General features: G+C 38.7%; 1 long non-coding RNA gene across 1 annotated transcript in view; it reads left to right on the top strand.

Annotated features, from left to right (window-relative positions):
- Nucleotides 1-13,281, top strand: part of LOC122796018 — a 200,748-nt gene extending 187,467 nt beyond the window's left edge. The window contains exon 2 of the long non-coding RNA XR_006363887.1: nucleotides 13,083-13,281. This is a non-coding gene — a long non-coding RNA (uncharacterized LOC122796018). The remainder of the gene's footprint in view (nucleotides 1-13,082) is intronic.
- Nucleotides 13,282-16,381: the final 3,100 nt, after the last annotated feature.

Genomic DNA, 16,381 nt, shown 5'->3' with positions numbered 1-16,381 from the left:
TATATACAAAGGGGGGGATTTGGTCACAGTCACTATCATCATGTGCACACATGTACAAATGAGGGAGTGGGAGGATTTGGTCACAATCACCATCTTCATGTGCATACGTACAAAGGAGGGAGGGATAGGATTTGGTCACAGTCACCATCATAGTGTGCGCAGATGGCTGGCTAGTGAAACAATGATAAATGTCTCTCAACACCCACTGAGATTATATCCTTGAAGGCAGAGATGGAGGTCTAGAGGTGATGGGTACTCTCTGTTACGGATTTCTTCTTCCTGCAATGTGGATAGGGTGCCACTATGATACCATGACTTAGGTCCACTCCACTGGCCTGAGGTAGTTCATAGGTTCATAGGTGCATAGGTAGGTACTAGGGTATTGGCCCTAGGACCTATACAAGCCTAGCCAAAAAGGTACCCTGGCTTTCGCCACCCAAGAAAATTATTTTCCTGTGCCCCTGTCGAGCAGAGCCACAGAGGTAATCCCTGGGGTGAATTTCCTATTTCCTATCCAATCATCAAGATTTTTCTTGAAGAGTGCTAATGAGGAGCTTTATTTGATATAGATAGGTAGTTTGTTCCAGAGTATGGGAAGTCTCTGGGACAGGAATATATCCCTCCAGCATGTTCTTTTATTGTGATGACAAGGTTTAGGTCCCTAGAGCATGTAGCTCAGAGGGATTGGGATTTCTTTAAGTGGAGCATGTCCAACAGCTCTGGGTTTGACATAGCTTTGTTTGTTAGGCAGAGATCACCTCTGAGTAGGTGATATGCGATGGAGTAAAGCTGGAGTTTTTTGAGACGGTCTGCGTAGAGCATCTGTTTGTGACCGGTAATCCTCTTTGTGAGGTATTTCTGCGGCCTTTCCAGTTGTTGTAGATGTCTTGTGAGTTACATACCAAAAGTGGAGCTGTACTCTATAATGGGTCTAATGAGTGATGAGTAGAGGGGAACAATGACCTCTTTTTTCCTGGATGAGAAACCTTTTGTGATGAGGTGTGCCACATAGAAGGATTTCCTGACTACTGTGGTGATGTGATTATCAAAGGAGAGACTACTGTCCACCTGTGTCCCAAGGTCTCTTATCACTCTTTCAGTGTTAAGTAGACTACCACCTATGTGGTAGCTGATGGGTACAGAGTTTTTACCAAAGGGGATGACAATGCACTTTTTGGCATTGAGCTTGAGGCCACGGCTTTGACACCAGGCATCTGTCTCAGTGATGCACTTTTGTAGAATGTCCACATCGTTAGGAGTTTCAATTATTACTCCTAGTTTGCAGTCATCTGCAAACTTCATTAGCCAAAGACCTTATGTGTTAGCCTGTACTTCAGAAAAGTAGAAATTAGGGCCTCCTATGGCAGAGATAATGCAAGACTGCAGGACTGTGACCTGGATGTAGTGCACTAATGAGTATTCTGTCAATGGGAGATGGATGTCATTGCCACCCCTGATGAGGGGATGCAGTGTTGTACACTTCCTGTCTTAGGTGAAGACTGTGTAATTTGCAATTGTCTTCCTCGCATGGCCACCCAGAGGATAGTTTTTCCTGTTGCCTCGGGAAACACTAACGGTCTGAGTGGTGATGGTGACACTGGAATTCCTCCAGAGGGAGGTAAACCAGGAAACAGTATGTGCCACCACAGACCTTATTAGACAAGTCATTAAAGTGTCATGGGACTCCTCCATTCTCATAAATGTCAAATATAACAGCAATCAGCTACATGATGGACTAGGTAGTTGCAAACTGTGTCTGGATAACAGTCTGTCACATTTGATGATTGATCGCAAGTGTTGCTTACATATCAGGGCCACCTGAGACACACAAAAATGTCAAGCATTCCTTCAAGGCAGATTTATGGTGGGTATAGCCATGTCAGATGCAGTGCACTCATCTGCTTCCACAGCCACAGTGGGAGAGTGGGCGAGTGGCAGCATCACTAGTGCTTGCAGGCACAGGGAATTCCCCTCACTGGGGATGGCGAGTACTTGGACTGCACAGACTCAAGTTCATCTGAGTGTGAAGCCATGTCTTAATGTTGTACCGTGGTATGCTGTCCAGGCATGATGGATACAGACATTACCAATGTGTCATCTGAATGTAACTCATATATTTATGTTTCATCATCTTTGTTAGCCTCTGCATGTTGTTCTGTCCCAGCTTCTACACATTTCACCATGGCAATGGTCTAGTGTGTGAATTGATATCAAAAGGCACAGTGAAATGAGCACAAATACTTGGGATACAGCTGTGACCCTGCGGCATACACACTAAGGGTGACCATCCATGATATACTACACAATCCCAACCTACTTCTGCTTTCACCCTGACAGGCCAGACCACTTGGTGTACTCATGACAAAATATAAGGCAGCATATGGTATGGCTAACTTAATGTCTATTTCTGAAGTGATGCTGTGCAGGAATCTGCAGTAAGTGTTACTAACCTGGTGCGTCAATCAGAGATTGTTCCATCCTGATGTCAGTGTCCCATCTTCCAGGGATGACCCAGTATCCTTGTCTCCCAACATGGATACCAGAAACTTCTCTGGCTCTTTTAGCATTCTGTGTCCTCCCCCAGGCCAACCTCTCAGTGACTCTGGAACATGCCTTTGCCTTACCATGTGTAGCATGTTGTTATATGATGCATAGCATTGTTGTAGTATGCGATTCAGCCGTCCCACAGCATGAATGTCAAGGATCATTTTATACCACACCTATCCTGCAAAGGCTGGTCAGCACTTCATCTCCCCAAAAGACAGTGCACATAGGTCCTGAGTGTCTGCAGCAGGACATAACTCTCAGTAGAGCAGAAACTGTCCATCATCTGCCTACAACCTGGACCTGCAGACATGCAGACCCATGTGAAAACAGCAGACCTGGCTATAGACTGCATATCGCTGAGACTAAAAGGATGACTGCTACAGACACAAGGGTAACTTAGGTACATCACATTATTGGTCAGATTGTTATGGGTATTGCAAGTTCATACTCCTGGAGTTAGGAAGAGAGGAAGATGGATAGAGAGAGTAAGAAAAAGTACAGTTACTCCATCTGATATAATTGGTAAAAATCTTGTATCTAAAGGCTGGAAGGCTTCCCTCACAACTGTTCAGATTTTCAAAGAATTTCCAGATGTTTGCCTCATATTTTTGGTCTGCTCCTCATAAAATATGTGGTTTTCAGGCAAATTAGTGTTACTAACTAATGAATAAATTCACAAAATGCATGCCAATGCAAAAATTGTTATTCCAGCAACTTTATAAGTCTATAAGAACAGAAATGAAAATCTTTCCCTGATTCTGGACCTTTATTCTACTATTATGTTTTGGCTTTGTCTCAGTTTCCTGCACTAAGAGGTTGAGAGGTGTCTTAGATGTGTCAGATTAAGCTGAAGAGAAGAAATGGTGATGGTCAATACTTTGATAATATATATGCATGTATTTGCAGCCCAGGGGGATAAGAAAAATAGAAAAGTGAGGAATGAATGGGAATTAGTACTGGATATGTCTACCAGATGATAATATTTATAATATTTGTGAGTGGATTATACAAGTTTCTTGGGAGTAGGACAGATGCCACAATTTATATCTTATGTTTCTTTAGAGTATATTCACTGCCAAGGATTGTAGTTAAAAATGGATGACTGTCTCTCCCAAAGAAGAGTGTGGATTGGGGAAAAAAAAAAAAAACTGTGACTCAGTATTATGGTGTTGAAATTTAAAGGTTACAATATGTATATAAAAATAATGTTATGTTAAGCACTGATATATAAGGTGTACTTCTGTTAAATATTATTCTAAAATAAGGGTTAACAACATAAAAAAATATATAAGCACCAAATGGTCCAGGAAGTAGCAGCAGGAAATGGCTAAACAGAAAACGTTTTATTAAAGTGTCAGTCTTACAAGCACTTTCACCCTGACTCAATTGCAGGGCTTTTTCAAGTGTAACACAAACACCACAAATACCACTCCCATTTAAATATCCCCATACACAAAAAAGCGCCAAAAAGGTTTAAAGTGATACACACAATCCTAGGTCACTAAATGTTCACAATGTTTCAAATCAGAAAACACAGTACTAAAAATTATTAAAAAATATTCCATTATCGGGTCATAAATAAGGAAGCCATGAGTAAAAAGCAAAAACAATTTTTCAATAGTCCCACCACATCCTAATTTAACCATTATTTTAAAATACTACAATGGTTCTAAAAATCAATTAAATAATAAAAATAAATAAATACTACCACATTAATGTACATTGATATTTACAGTTTAAAAACCAATAATATCGACAAAAGTTTTACAGTTTCTCAGCTCTAGATTGGATTTATTCTGGTCACTTTTGAATAAAAAAAGTTCATTAACTTAGTTTTGACACAGACCTATTAGTAGAACTTATGAGGATTGTGTTGGAAAACAACTTTGTGTATTTTGAGGGGGAGACTTTTAAACAGATTAGGGGGGTAGCTATGGGGGCAGCTTGTGCCCCTATATATGCTAACCTGGTCATCCTAAAATGGGAACTACAGTATTTATTTAACTCTGTTTATTGGGAAAAACATAAAGTTGTATAGACATTTTTTGGATGATATATTTATAATATGGGAAGGGTCAGTAGATTCTATTGTTAACTTTATTGAATTTCTTAACTCAGCTACCAACTTTTTAAAATTTACATTTAAATTCGATCAACAAGGAACTGACTATCTTGATATAAGGTTAGACAAAAGGGAGTTTAACATCTAGGATACATAGGAAGAACACTTTCAGTAATGTGTACCTTCCATACAATAGTCACCACCCTTGGAAACAGAAAAAAAAAGTATTGTAAAGGAACAGATGGTTAGAGCTGCCAGAATGACCTCGGAGAGAGGAGATTTTTTATCTGAAATTAAATTTGTCTCGGAGTTATTTGGAGCAAGGGGTTACCCTAGTAGTCTGATTGAAGAGGTAGTAGATGAGGTCATGGAAGGATGGGGTGTGAAGTGCTTTCCCTTGTTTGGTAGTACTTCACAGAACACTTCTGTGGATGTTACTACAGGTGGACAAATTTTTAAAAGAGCTTTAGTACTACAACATAGCAATGCTTCAAGGGAGATTAAAGGTCTGATTGAGAATAACTGGAAAATGTTGAAATTCAACCAAGATATCGGGCATAGGGTAGGTGAGAACCCCAATTTTATTTTTAAAACACGGACAAACTTAAAAAGGCTCTTTGAAAGGAACAATGATAGAGGTAGGTTTCAGGGGGATTAGGGAACAAGAAAATGTGGAAGGTGTGGGTACTGTAAATACATTCCAGACAAAGTAATTGTTACTTTGGATAATTATGTGGGACGTACTGTGCACTTTAGGAAAGGTAACTGTATCACTAGAGGCAAAGTATATTTGGCCCTATGTAAGGACTGTCCTAGGTTTTATGTAGGGAAATCTGAAAGGGTGCTCAACAAACGTATTTATGAGAATACGTATAAGATTAGGAAAAAGAACTTAAACAATGCATTCTACAAACACCTGCATATGGAGCCTAACTATACAAGTTTTCTTTTTGGAATCCTGGAACAAGTTCGTGTAGACCCTAGGGGTGGTGATTGGGAGAATTGGCTAAGCTGCAGGGAAACTTACTGGCAGCTAAAATTAAATGCAGCCCAACCACCAGGACTGAACGACCACATTTCTATTAAGCCCTATTTAGTTAAGAGAGCTGAGAAACTGTAAAATGTGTGACTTTTGTCAACATTATTGGTTTTTAAACTGTAAATATCAATGTACATTAATGTGGTAGTATTTATTTATATATTATAATTGATTTTTAGGACCATTGTAGTATTTTAAAATAATGGTTAAATTAGGATGTGGAGGGACTATTGAAAAATTGTTTTTGCTTTTTACTCATGACTTCCTTATTTATGACCTGATAATGGAATATTTTTCTGATTTGAAACATTGTGAACGTTTAGTGACGTAGGAATTGTGTGTATCACTTTAAACCTTTTTGGTGCTTTTTTGTGTATGGGGATATTTAAATGGGGGTGGTATTTGTGGTGTTTGTGTTACACTTGAAAAAGCCCTGTAATTGAGTCAGGGTGAAACCGCTTGTGAGAGTGAGACTTTAATAAAAAATTTTTTGTTTAGCCGTTACCTGCTGCTGCTTCCTGGACCATTTGGTGCTTTTGTTGGTTCAATATACGGTCTTCTGTCTGCTTTGGTTATAAAAAAATATATATATTGGTGCTTTTGGGTGAATGTATTATAGTGAGTGTTTTAAAATGTTGAATAAAAAAAAAAACGTAAAAAAAAAGTTGGTTACATGAACATGTCATATTGAACAAGCACGTCCCCCTCATTTCACCACCCCATGCAGCCCATTATTTTGTTCTCCAGGAGGTGAGATGTGAACAGTAGAAAGTATAGCTATCACCCATATGAGGCCAGGAGATTTAAGGACCTACCCTGTAAATATTAAAGGATTTGATGTGAAATAACTGTCATTGAGGGCACATCACTCTCTACTGCAGGTAGCATAACTCCCTCAGGACTAGCTTGACCCTCCTTTGAATCTGTTACTACTCCAGCTGGATCTCTGCTCTCCACTAGGGATTTTACAGCTGGAATAAGCACCTAGACATGCTCCTTGATCCTCTTCCTGAAGAGAGCCAAGTTGACAAATCCACATCCATGCTCACCCTAGCAGGCAATGCAGCCAGTATTTAAACTCTACAGTTAGCTGGGCTTTAGTCAAGGCTTTACCATGCTATGCTAGCAGAGTTGGCCATGTCATGCCGTATCTTTGGAGGGATACATGAGAAGACATATAACTGGTATATCCGCCAGACATTGACTCACATACACTCCCTGCATGACCCAACCTCTTTGTTAAGTTTCACAGGTATGTATATAGGAAGGCAGTGCTAGCACTGGGGAACACATGAGGAGCACAGATGAAACAGCTATAAAATACTCTGATGGGGGTCTATTCATATATAGGCACAACAATGCTGTAATGCTGTAGCCAGCAATACAGGCCACCATATAATGAGGACACTGTGTACCTTTTTACTAGAAAATAACAGGCATATACAGGGCCAGTTTATTTTGACATCATAGGCTGTCTTATTGCCAGCACAATATATGTGCACATTACACAATTGTTTAGGGATTACGTACGTACCTGTACAACAGTGCATATATAGAAGAGAGTAAGCAAAGATAGCTTACCATGCACTTGCAGAGCACTGGACATCTCCTCAGAGGAGCTAACTATTAGTGTTGAAAGTGTTGCTATTTCTTTAAACACTGCTGTGTAATTCTTCAAAATAGCTTTCCAAATATGTGAGTTAGCATGTTCATGTCTTCCCTAGCAATGTAAAGCATCATGTCTTCTTTAACAATGCAACTATATACCTACTTTGCATCACTGAATGAGGCCAAGGCCTAGAATCTCTATGAATTACTTCATTTCATTGTCAGACATCTGTGGCTTTAAGCACAGCTTGGTGCTGAGGTTTGCCTCTGTCATCCTGTAGCTGCTTGTTCATGCAGGAGGCCTGAGTGAGTATGCATGTCATGCTTCTGCATAGCTGCAAGCTGCACAACATTGCAGTTTAGAAATCAAATTGTATGCATGATTCTCAGCCACTAGTTTACTCCTCAAATGGCAGTGGTGAGCTCCGAAAGTGCCCAGTGGAGACGATCTGCATGGACTATGAAGGGAAACAAGACGGTAATCTCTCTATTAGGCTTTTCCATATGGCTGATGCCTGTATGACTTGGCTGAAGTGTTGACCTTAGTTACAAGGACAAAAGAACAATGTAGGCATCAGTATAATGCCATGTGGTGCCACCACTCTAACAATCTCTGTGCATAGGAGTCAGATGTGTGGTAATAACATCCTGAATGGAATGACAAGTACACTATATTGTTTTTTTTCTTAAGTACAATAGTAGAACTGTTCTTCCTCCTGGAAGGTATTCATCTCATTTAGCATAATGCAGGTGTATGGGCTGCTGTGAGGTGTTTCTCTGACAGGTGGAGGTGTTGATGGCAAAGAATTTAAAATATCAAATAATTTTATTGAATGTTATGCAAGGACCTGTATGCAATGGAGTAATGTTGCCCCATGTCAGTGTACCTTCTTCACTACCTGTTGTGCCCCTGTGTGCAGTGGCAGATTAAGTACCCTTGATTAATTTGTATACCATAGCATTGACTGTATTTATTCCCATGCCAACCTGTTCAACGTAAGGTGCTTTATTCCTTTAAGTCAACACAACTTTATAAGCCAAAGAAGTTCCTAAGCACACCCCCCCCCACCATCACACACACGTATGGGCCAAGTGGCTGAATAAATCACCATTATTATAATTTGCCAGTGATTTGTTTAATGGCTTACTGGTAACATATGGACTGCTGACAAATGCAATTCTTCAGTACTACTTTCCTGAAGATAGAATTTCGAACATTTCTTTAAATACCTTAAACAGGTAACTTATGGGTGGACAAAGAACTCCAGCTGCATTTGACTGAAATTTAACCCACCAAGGATCAGAATTACTTCACAGGAAATCACTGTCTATGATATATGCCAGAAGTGATGCTCTTTTAGGTGGAATTTCTCCCTTTTTTGAGTTGGAGTGACCATGGACTTGGTATATATAAGTTCAGGGAGATGCAGAGGCCTGCTCCCCTGGGAAAAGGGACTTAAAAAGTGTATTTTCAGCTGTTTGTTTCTGGGGGATTCAGTTTCTGGATTACAATCCTCAGCACATTGAATTTCATTCATACATAGTGGAACCACCTTAAACTTTGTGCAATAATTGAATAAACTACTACTTTATCATAGATAAATATGATAAATGTGTGTGCAACTTGTACTTAAAGGTCTCTTCCTGATGCCCAGAAACTATAAATCACAAGAATAGTCCTGTCACTTGCCCCTTGCTACCTAATTTGCTGAGTATTATAAGAATACCATGCAGAGATCCACTGCATTTACAACGAATGAAAAGAATTTGGGCAACGTCTGCAATCATTTTAGAAAATTTGCAAAAGATATAATATTTGTTTTCAGAAGATCTGCCATACCTCTTTGTTGGATAAAACAAGTCATACATGCTAGGGTTATGGTACATAAGGATTACTTTTTACAGAGCAAATGTCTCTGAGCAAGAGCTTAATTAGACAGTTATTTAAAAAAGCGTGAATTCAGGATGTATTGTAGTCCCTCATGCCTGCATGAGCAACAGAATTACACTTCAAATGTAACATTGCCTAACCTGCTTGTTTTGTTTATACTGTTGTAGTCAATGCATTAGCTTCATTTTCTGGTGCATGGGTAGCATCCAGATACAGAATTTATATTATGTCTGATTTCACTCTGCCTTAGATAGTATTGTTGTTTATTATGATATATTCTGATACTAGATCGAATGATTTACAGGGGCTTTACTCAACACCATTATTGGAGGCAGCTCAAAACTTCAGCCATTGTTTCTGAACCTAGAGCAGAGAATGCTTAAAATGTTCTGTACACTGAGATCCTTACTGTTTATGTATCATCTGCTCTTGTTCAAATAAAATTTTTGTGATGTACTACATAGATAAGATGGCTGTATTTGTTATTACAATATGCCCCTGTGACTTCAACAGTACTTCATGCTTTGAAACTGCACTTGTGTGAAATAATGATAGTCACCTAGTGTTACTATTAAGTGTCGGTGGCATTTACATGCTTTTTTTTAAACAATGACAAATAACTTGCAACATCTGCAATTGTTGCATTCAGCATGCAAGCTAAAATATGTTAGCAATGCTCAGTGTAACAACTTGAAATAAATGTTTTTAATTTTAAATAGCCTGGTTAGTAAACTAGGTAGCAAGCCATGGGACCTCCTGGAACTGCATGCCCCAGTTGGCCACCTGAATTGCCACTGTTATAATCATCCACTGCCTGTATGAACAAGGGCCATATTTCTGTGTAGGTATATTAGGATACGCAGAAGGTATAGATACCTAACTCCTGCCTAGGATGCAGACACTGGGATATAAGAAAGAGACTGTAGTTTGTTAGGTTGCTGTAGCATCTTATGTCATACGTGTCGCCATTCTCTGAATTGAACTATTCTCTTTCAGAATGGGCAGAACAAGACATGAGCCATGTCACTGTCACCAAGAGACAGGAGAGGCTAGTGACAAGGCAGGGATAGTTCTACTGACAAATCTAGACCTGAGTTTTATATATATCTTGTATCCTGGCAAGTTAGGCTTGCTTGGGTGGAATTTTACTTTGTGTTTCTACCCTGTAGATCTGGATGATAGATATGTTATGCATACAGCTCAGCTGTGGCCACCATATGCTTAAGCAGTAGTTGGGGAATGTGAGGGTGATGAGGTTGACATTGTCTCACTGGATAGGCGTCCTGAACACTCACTGACAGATAGCCCACCCTCATTGCCTGAGGTAGTCCAGCTACAGCTGAAACAGGTGGGAGAAGCTGTGTTGGAGGTAGCAGAGAGCAGAGACATGTCCAAAATTGAAAGCCCCATGAAGTGGACTGCAAGGAATGATGTGGCTCATACCACTGGTCACCCTGATTTAACATCTGGTGATGGGTCACAGTAAAATTTCCTTCTTGACTGATGTTGTGTTACTGCTCATACACCAGTCTGTTCCAAGCTGTGTTTATCCCCTTCATCTTGTGTCATGGCTTCTACCCTGTGTGTTATTCAACCCTCCCCATTATCATTTGTTTATTCTCTGTTTCTATCTCTCCCATGTCCCCTCATCTTAAGGTAAGCACATTCACCCCTGTCTGTCTCTCCCTACTCACTAACCTGCACCTTCCTTTCCTTCTTTTTCTTTCAGCATTCCCTTCTTCCCTTTCCAGTATTTAATGAAAAGGTGCACCCTGTACCACCAAAATATGTTGGCTTTGCTTCTTTCTTCTACATCCACCACACCTATATGCTGTCCTTCTATGCATCCCACTGCTTGTTGGCGTCATCATTTTTCAATATTCCTATACACCTCTTTCCAAACTTTATATAATCTGATGGGTTTCCATGTATGTAGATACTGTTCAACTACATTTGCAAATATTATGTACCATTTTGTTCCTTCCTGCATAAGGACATCCTATCACATGAAGTTTAGCCTCTATATTCCTGGTTTGCAGCAGACTGTGAAATCATGTTTTCAGTTCTCCTTTGGTTCATGCAGGGGGGCATGTGGCCACTCTGTGGATTCTATCTTACACTTCAGTGTTCATGTTTCACTACAATGTGTCCACTTGTGTATATGCTGTGCTACTCAGTTATGCACCCTTGAGTTTAGCTACCTGCAGGGAATCACTGCCCATTTTGCTTGGGAGATGAAATTAGTCTCTGTGATTATACAATGCTGCCAAGCTGTGCAAGCAGTGTGCAGGCATGTAGCACATCTCAGTGAACTGCAGTCTTGATTTCATTTTTTTAGACATAATATGCCTTACTCTGCCCAGATATTTGCTTTTTTACTAAACATATAATTTTGGTTATCAAACACATATAGATGTTATATATAATTAGGGTAGCTTTATAAGATGCTTAAATATGTGGCTGTGGAAATCTTAAAATGCAGCAACATTAGTGCAATTACTTTGGTAAGTAAAGGAACACATTAGCAAATACTTTTTTCTCTGTTTTGATTACCTAGTAAGATTTTTATCATCTAACGTTATGCTTGTATAGAAAATGATATTCATTGTATTCTGAAATGGAATTAAGGATTAAACATAAAAACAGAACCACACATAGTGAAAATGGGTCTATATTACGTGATTGAAAACCCGTTTCAGCAAGCACCACAAGACCGACACGTATTGCGTGAACTACGGTAATGGCAAATGTTCAAAACTGCGAAACACAAAATGTCGAAGTGTCATGGTTGGCCTGTCTGCGGTATAGCTCCATAAGGTAAGTGTGCGATAGTTACGGACCTTAGGGTTAGGGTGCGGGTTAAGGTAAGTGCATAGATAGTAATGTATGTAAGGTTTAGTGTAGGGTTAGAAGTAGGGTTTGGTTAGTGTATATATTTATGTGCTTTGTTTATTATGTTTGGCTATGTAGTGAGCGGTGATGTTAGCCGACTGCGACGGTTTGAGATTTGAAAATTTGCGGTTTAGGGATTTCGGCATATTTGCAGTTCGGGCTATGTGTGTCGATGTTGTGGTGTTCGATGATATGGGTTTTTGATAACATAATATAGACCCAGTGAAAATACACCTCAGAATATGAACTAATCATTTATGAAAAGGTTAATGATGTTCCTCTTGGATTCTTTACAACTAGCACAAAGTATTGATACAACTGCTGCACAGAAATATGGCAAAGTGGCGAAAAAGTAAACTCATAAATTCTGAATGTCAGCAAGCAGGTTTTATGAATAAAAGGACTAAATATTATAATATTTAATTTATAACTTCAGATCTCCACATGTGCCATGACTCTTTCTCATATAATCTAAAAATGTACTTCTGTGCACAAGCCAGACATAAGGTTTCCCAGATATTCAAGAAATTGATTTAATTAACATCTGAAGTCCACTGGAAATACATTGATAAGGTTCTGTGATTTATTGTAAATTTCACTTCTTTTTTACATTTGCCATTAATACCAGAAGGTTTTCACATTTCATGTCATTTTACTCTTACTTAACAGGAGATTTATGGAAAAATAAATATTGCACCTCAGTAATACTTTAATTGTATCACTGTGATACTTAATATTACATATTAGGAAACATGTTACTAAATTGCATTATATTATATGTCAATAACAAGATTCTATCTTAATATAATAGTCCTTGGCAGAATTAATCTTCTTATCTTTATTTATTGATTGATTGATTGATTGATTGATTTGGGGACATAGTTTAAGTAGCTCATTGAAATACCTGATGATTTACACTATGCAAACAACATTTGAAACTATGTAATTTTATTCATGACAGTTATGGAGTTCTATGATTATTTTTGCATTTGTGACATAGCTGATAAATAAGGTAACACAATTCTGTGTTCATTTCCCCCAAGGAAAGAATTCAATCAGATCCTGGAAAATGAAGCTGTCAAATCACCTATAGACAATCCCTTTATTGCCTTTTGAGTAAGTATGTGTTGGAGTTACCAGGATAAGAGATTTGGATTATATCTGTATGTCCTGATTAATAAACCATCAAGGCTTATGACTGTAATCCAAAAGAAAAATAAACTGCATTATTTGTTAAATCTCTATGATGGCTGGATTGTCTCACTGACTAAAGGTCGGCCTTGCAATTGTTAAACAATGTTCTAACCATTTATTTAAAATGCTGTAGTTTGTTTGTTTCTTTCAGCTTTTCCCGGTTAGGGGTCGCCACAGCGGAACTCCGGTCCGCTAATGATTGGCAGTAGAGTTTTACGTGCTGGCTTGCCGGGCCTAACGCACAACCTTCAATGAAGGAACGTCCATTCACCCATGTCGCCACACAGAAGACGCTCTAACTGAGAATAGAATGGGCAACGTCTAACTGTGAGGCAACAACGCTACCTCAGCACCACCACCGCAGATGCTGTAGTAAAATTCCTAATTATGAAAATGGCCATAATACATCATCAGTATTCGGGCCTAGATGTCCTTCAATTTTTGTAAAATAATAATATTTTAATTTATGAAATAAATAAATATCTGATATCTTTCTCTGTTGCCTAGCGGAATGAAACCCTGTATGCAATCTATATTAGTCGAGACTGATTAGGAGCTGAGGTGCTGCAGGAATCAAATGGGGGAGGGTTGAAATGAGCAGCCAATGTTAGTTTGCTGTTTTCCCATTCTGACTATAGGGTGGCAGTTTGGCCCACTGCAGAGTTGGTACCTAGTGGAAAAGAGGTTCATAACATGTAGTGTATGGTGCAGGGATATATGCTTTTCTCAGCCAAACCACAATCATGCAGTAGACTCTATTGAGTATTTATGGGAAAGTGGCCAGCCACTGAAGAAGGCATATCAGACCCTTGTGTAGTACATTCATTAGCCACTAGGAGTAGGGTTAAGATCGCAGCACCGAAAAACCTGATAGTTGTCTTAGTGTAGGCCTCCTTTGATTGGCACTTGTCTTACATGGAATGAATGATTGATCATGGAAGTGATGATTGTTGACTGGAAGTGGAGGGAAATCCCATTAAAAAATATAAATGTAGTGGATAGTGCCAGAAATTGATGAAATAAAGTTTATATTGTGCTGCCAGAAGCTTTTATTGTAAAAAATAATCAAGGTGTGATGTCTCTGAAGATGCTTACTGCAATGAGGTAATCACTGGGATGTTTTGCTGCTGCATGCATACAATGTCATGAGATACCAAAAATAATAATTTTAAATATTTAAAAAAGAATCTGAATAAATAGACATAGGCAGAAGCATGACCAGCGTCAGATAACGGCACTGGAAGCCTGAGTAGTTTAAACAGCTCTTCATTTCTAGCAAGGGTTAAACTGGAGCTAAAGAAATGGAATGACATTAACTGAAGTTTACAAGTTTTCTTTGTGTTTTCTCTGACTGCTCCAGTTTCCTCTCACATTCCAAAGACATGCAGTAGGTGTCTTGAACACTCTAAATTGGCAGTAGGTGAGAGAGTGGTTGCTTGCATGTGTGTGATATGGAAGAAATATTGTAGTGGGTTAGTCACCTGGCGGTGTGAATATTGGGTCTAAATGATATTCACAGATCCCATGAATGGGAAAATTGGGGTGTGTGGATGGATGGATTAACTGGAGATTATGTAAAGAAAAATATGATTTTATCTATAAAGAAAAAAAAAGCACAATTTTAGCTAACAAAAGTAAAATCATATTTACCTAAACGGGAAGAAGAAGAAATTTAATGAGCTAATATGGGAGGGTGAGTTGCAAGAAAACCGAAGAAAATTATTAATGGGGAAATATAGATGTAAAATGAAAGCACATATATGATTCAGATGCACAGACTAAAGCGGTGTGTGACAAATTTAACTGAATCTAGTGAGCTGCAGCTCTCTGAAGTATATTTGATTCACTTTTATACTGACATTATTCTGCTGTGATCTGTGAACATCTATACAGTCAGGGTACATTAGGTGAAACGATAGAGCAGAACCTCAAAAGTTAAGTATCAAATGACTTGAAGGGCAGTCTGTATTCCCCCTTTGAGATACACATTTACAGATGCTTTATTTTGCGCTCAATAAATTACATTGATTTTATTTGTGCACATTTGCATGCTGCTTTTATGCTTTACATGCCAGAATGATATGACATGTATCCACATCATGACCAGAATAAAAAGACAGTCAAAGCAAACTGGTACCTGATGCCTCAGACAGAGAAAAATGATCATACAGAAATAATATTCAGTTTTTTGCAATACATAAAACAAGAAATGACATTGCTTTTACCACTGCACATTTGAGGAGTTGAATTAATGCAGTTTGATTGCCATTCAGTGAGCAGTACAATACAGCTGTTAGCCATCCAGAGACTAGCATTACGGAATAGTAATGAACTGGTTTGGCATGATTCAAAGAATAATAAAATCATCACAAGCATGCAATGTACAAGATTTAATTTTTGATTAAGGAAAAAAAAACAAAAGATTGTTTTCACAAATACACATTTGCATAGTTGAAAAGTACAACTTCTAGGCACTGTACTGTATGTGATTAAATGAGTATAGCATTCAGTAGTGGAAAGATCTGTGTTATAACACTGTTAGGATGTTTCACAATGCTCAAAGGAGTGCTGCTGTATCTAAACTTTCAATAATGGACACGAGTAGCCTGTAAATGGTTCATTTCCCAAGTCCCAGCTTGTAAATATTTCATCTCCTAAGCACCTGCTTTCACTGACAAGGGTAGCAGAACTTGTCAGAGATTTCAGATGCATGGCTAGTCTTAAAAAGACCCCAGTGGTCATTAGCTTAGTACATACCTATGAACCTATTAAAACTTTCTGGTTTCATTTTGATTTGTTACACACTTGAAAACCACAGTTTTGAAATAAAGTGCTGGACTACCGAAGCACAGCTTGCACTAGATTTCTAGAGAGTGAAAAAGTGGCAGCAGTATTCAGGGCAAGGCAAACATTCTCCTTTTCTTTACTATTAATAAATTATGTCTATATACGTTCTTTAGCATACATGAAGCAATATTTTCTTTTGCCCTTAGCAGTTGCAAGTCATATTGATCTTTTATTTATTTGCATGCCACAGTAACACACACACACACACACACACACACACACACACACACACACACACACACACACACACACACACACACATACACACACACACACACACACACAAAAGTATCCTGTAATA

Source organism: Protopterus annectens, chromosome 2.part2, assembly GCF_019279795.1.
Source record: "Protopterus annectens isolate FY-2018-M chromosome 2.part2, PAN1.0, whole genome shotgun sequence".
Taxonomy (NCBI): Eukaryota; Metazoa; Chordata; order Ceratodontiformes; family Protopteridae; genus Protopterus; species Protopterus annectens.
This window is presented reverse-complemented; position numbering and strand designations above follow the sequence as displayed.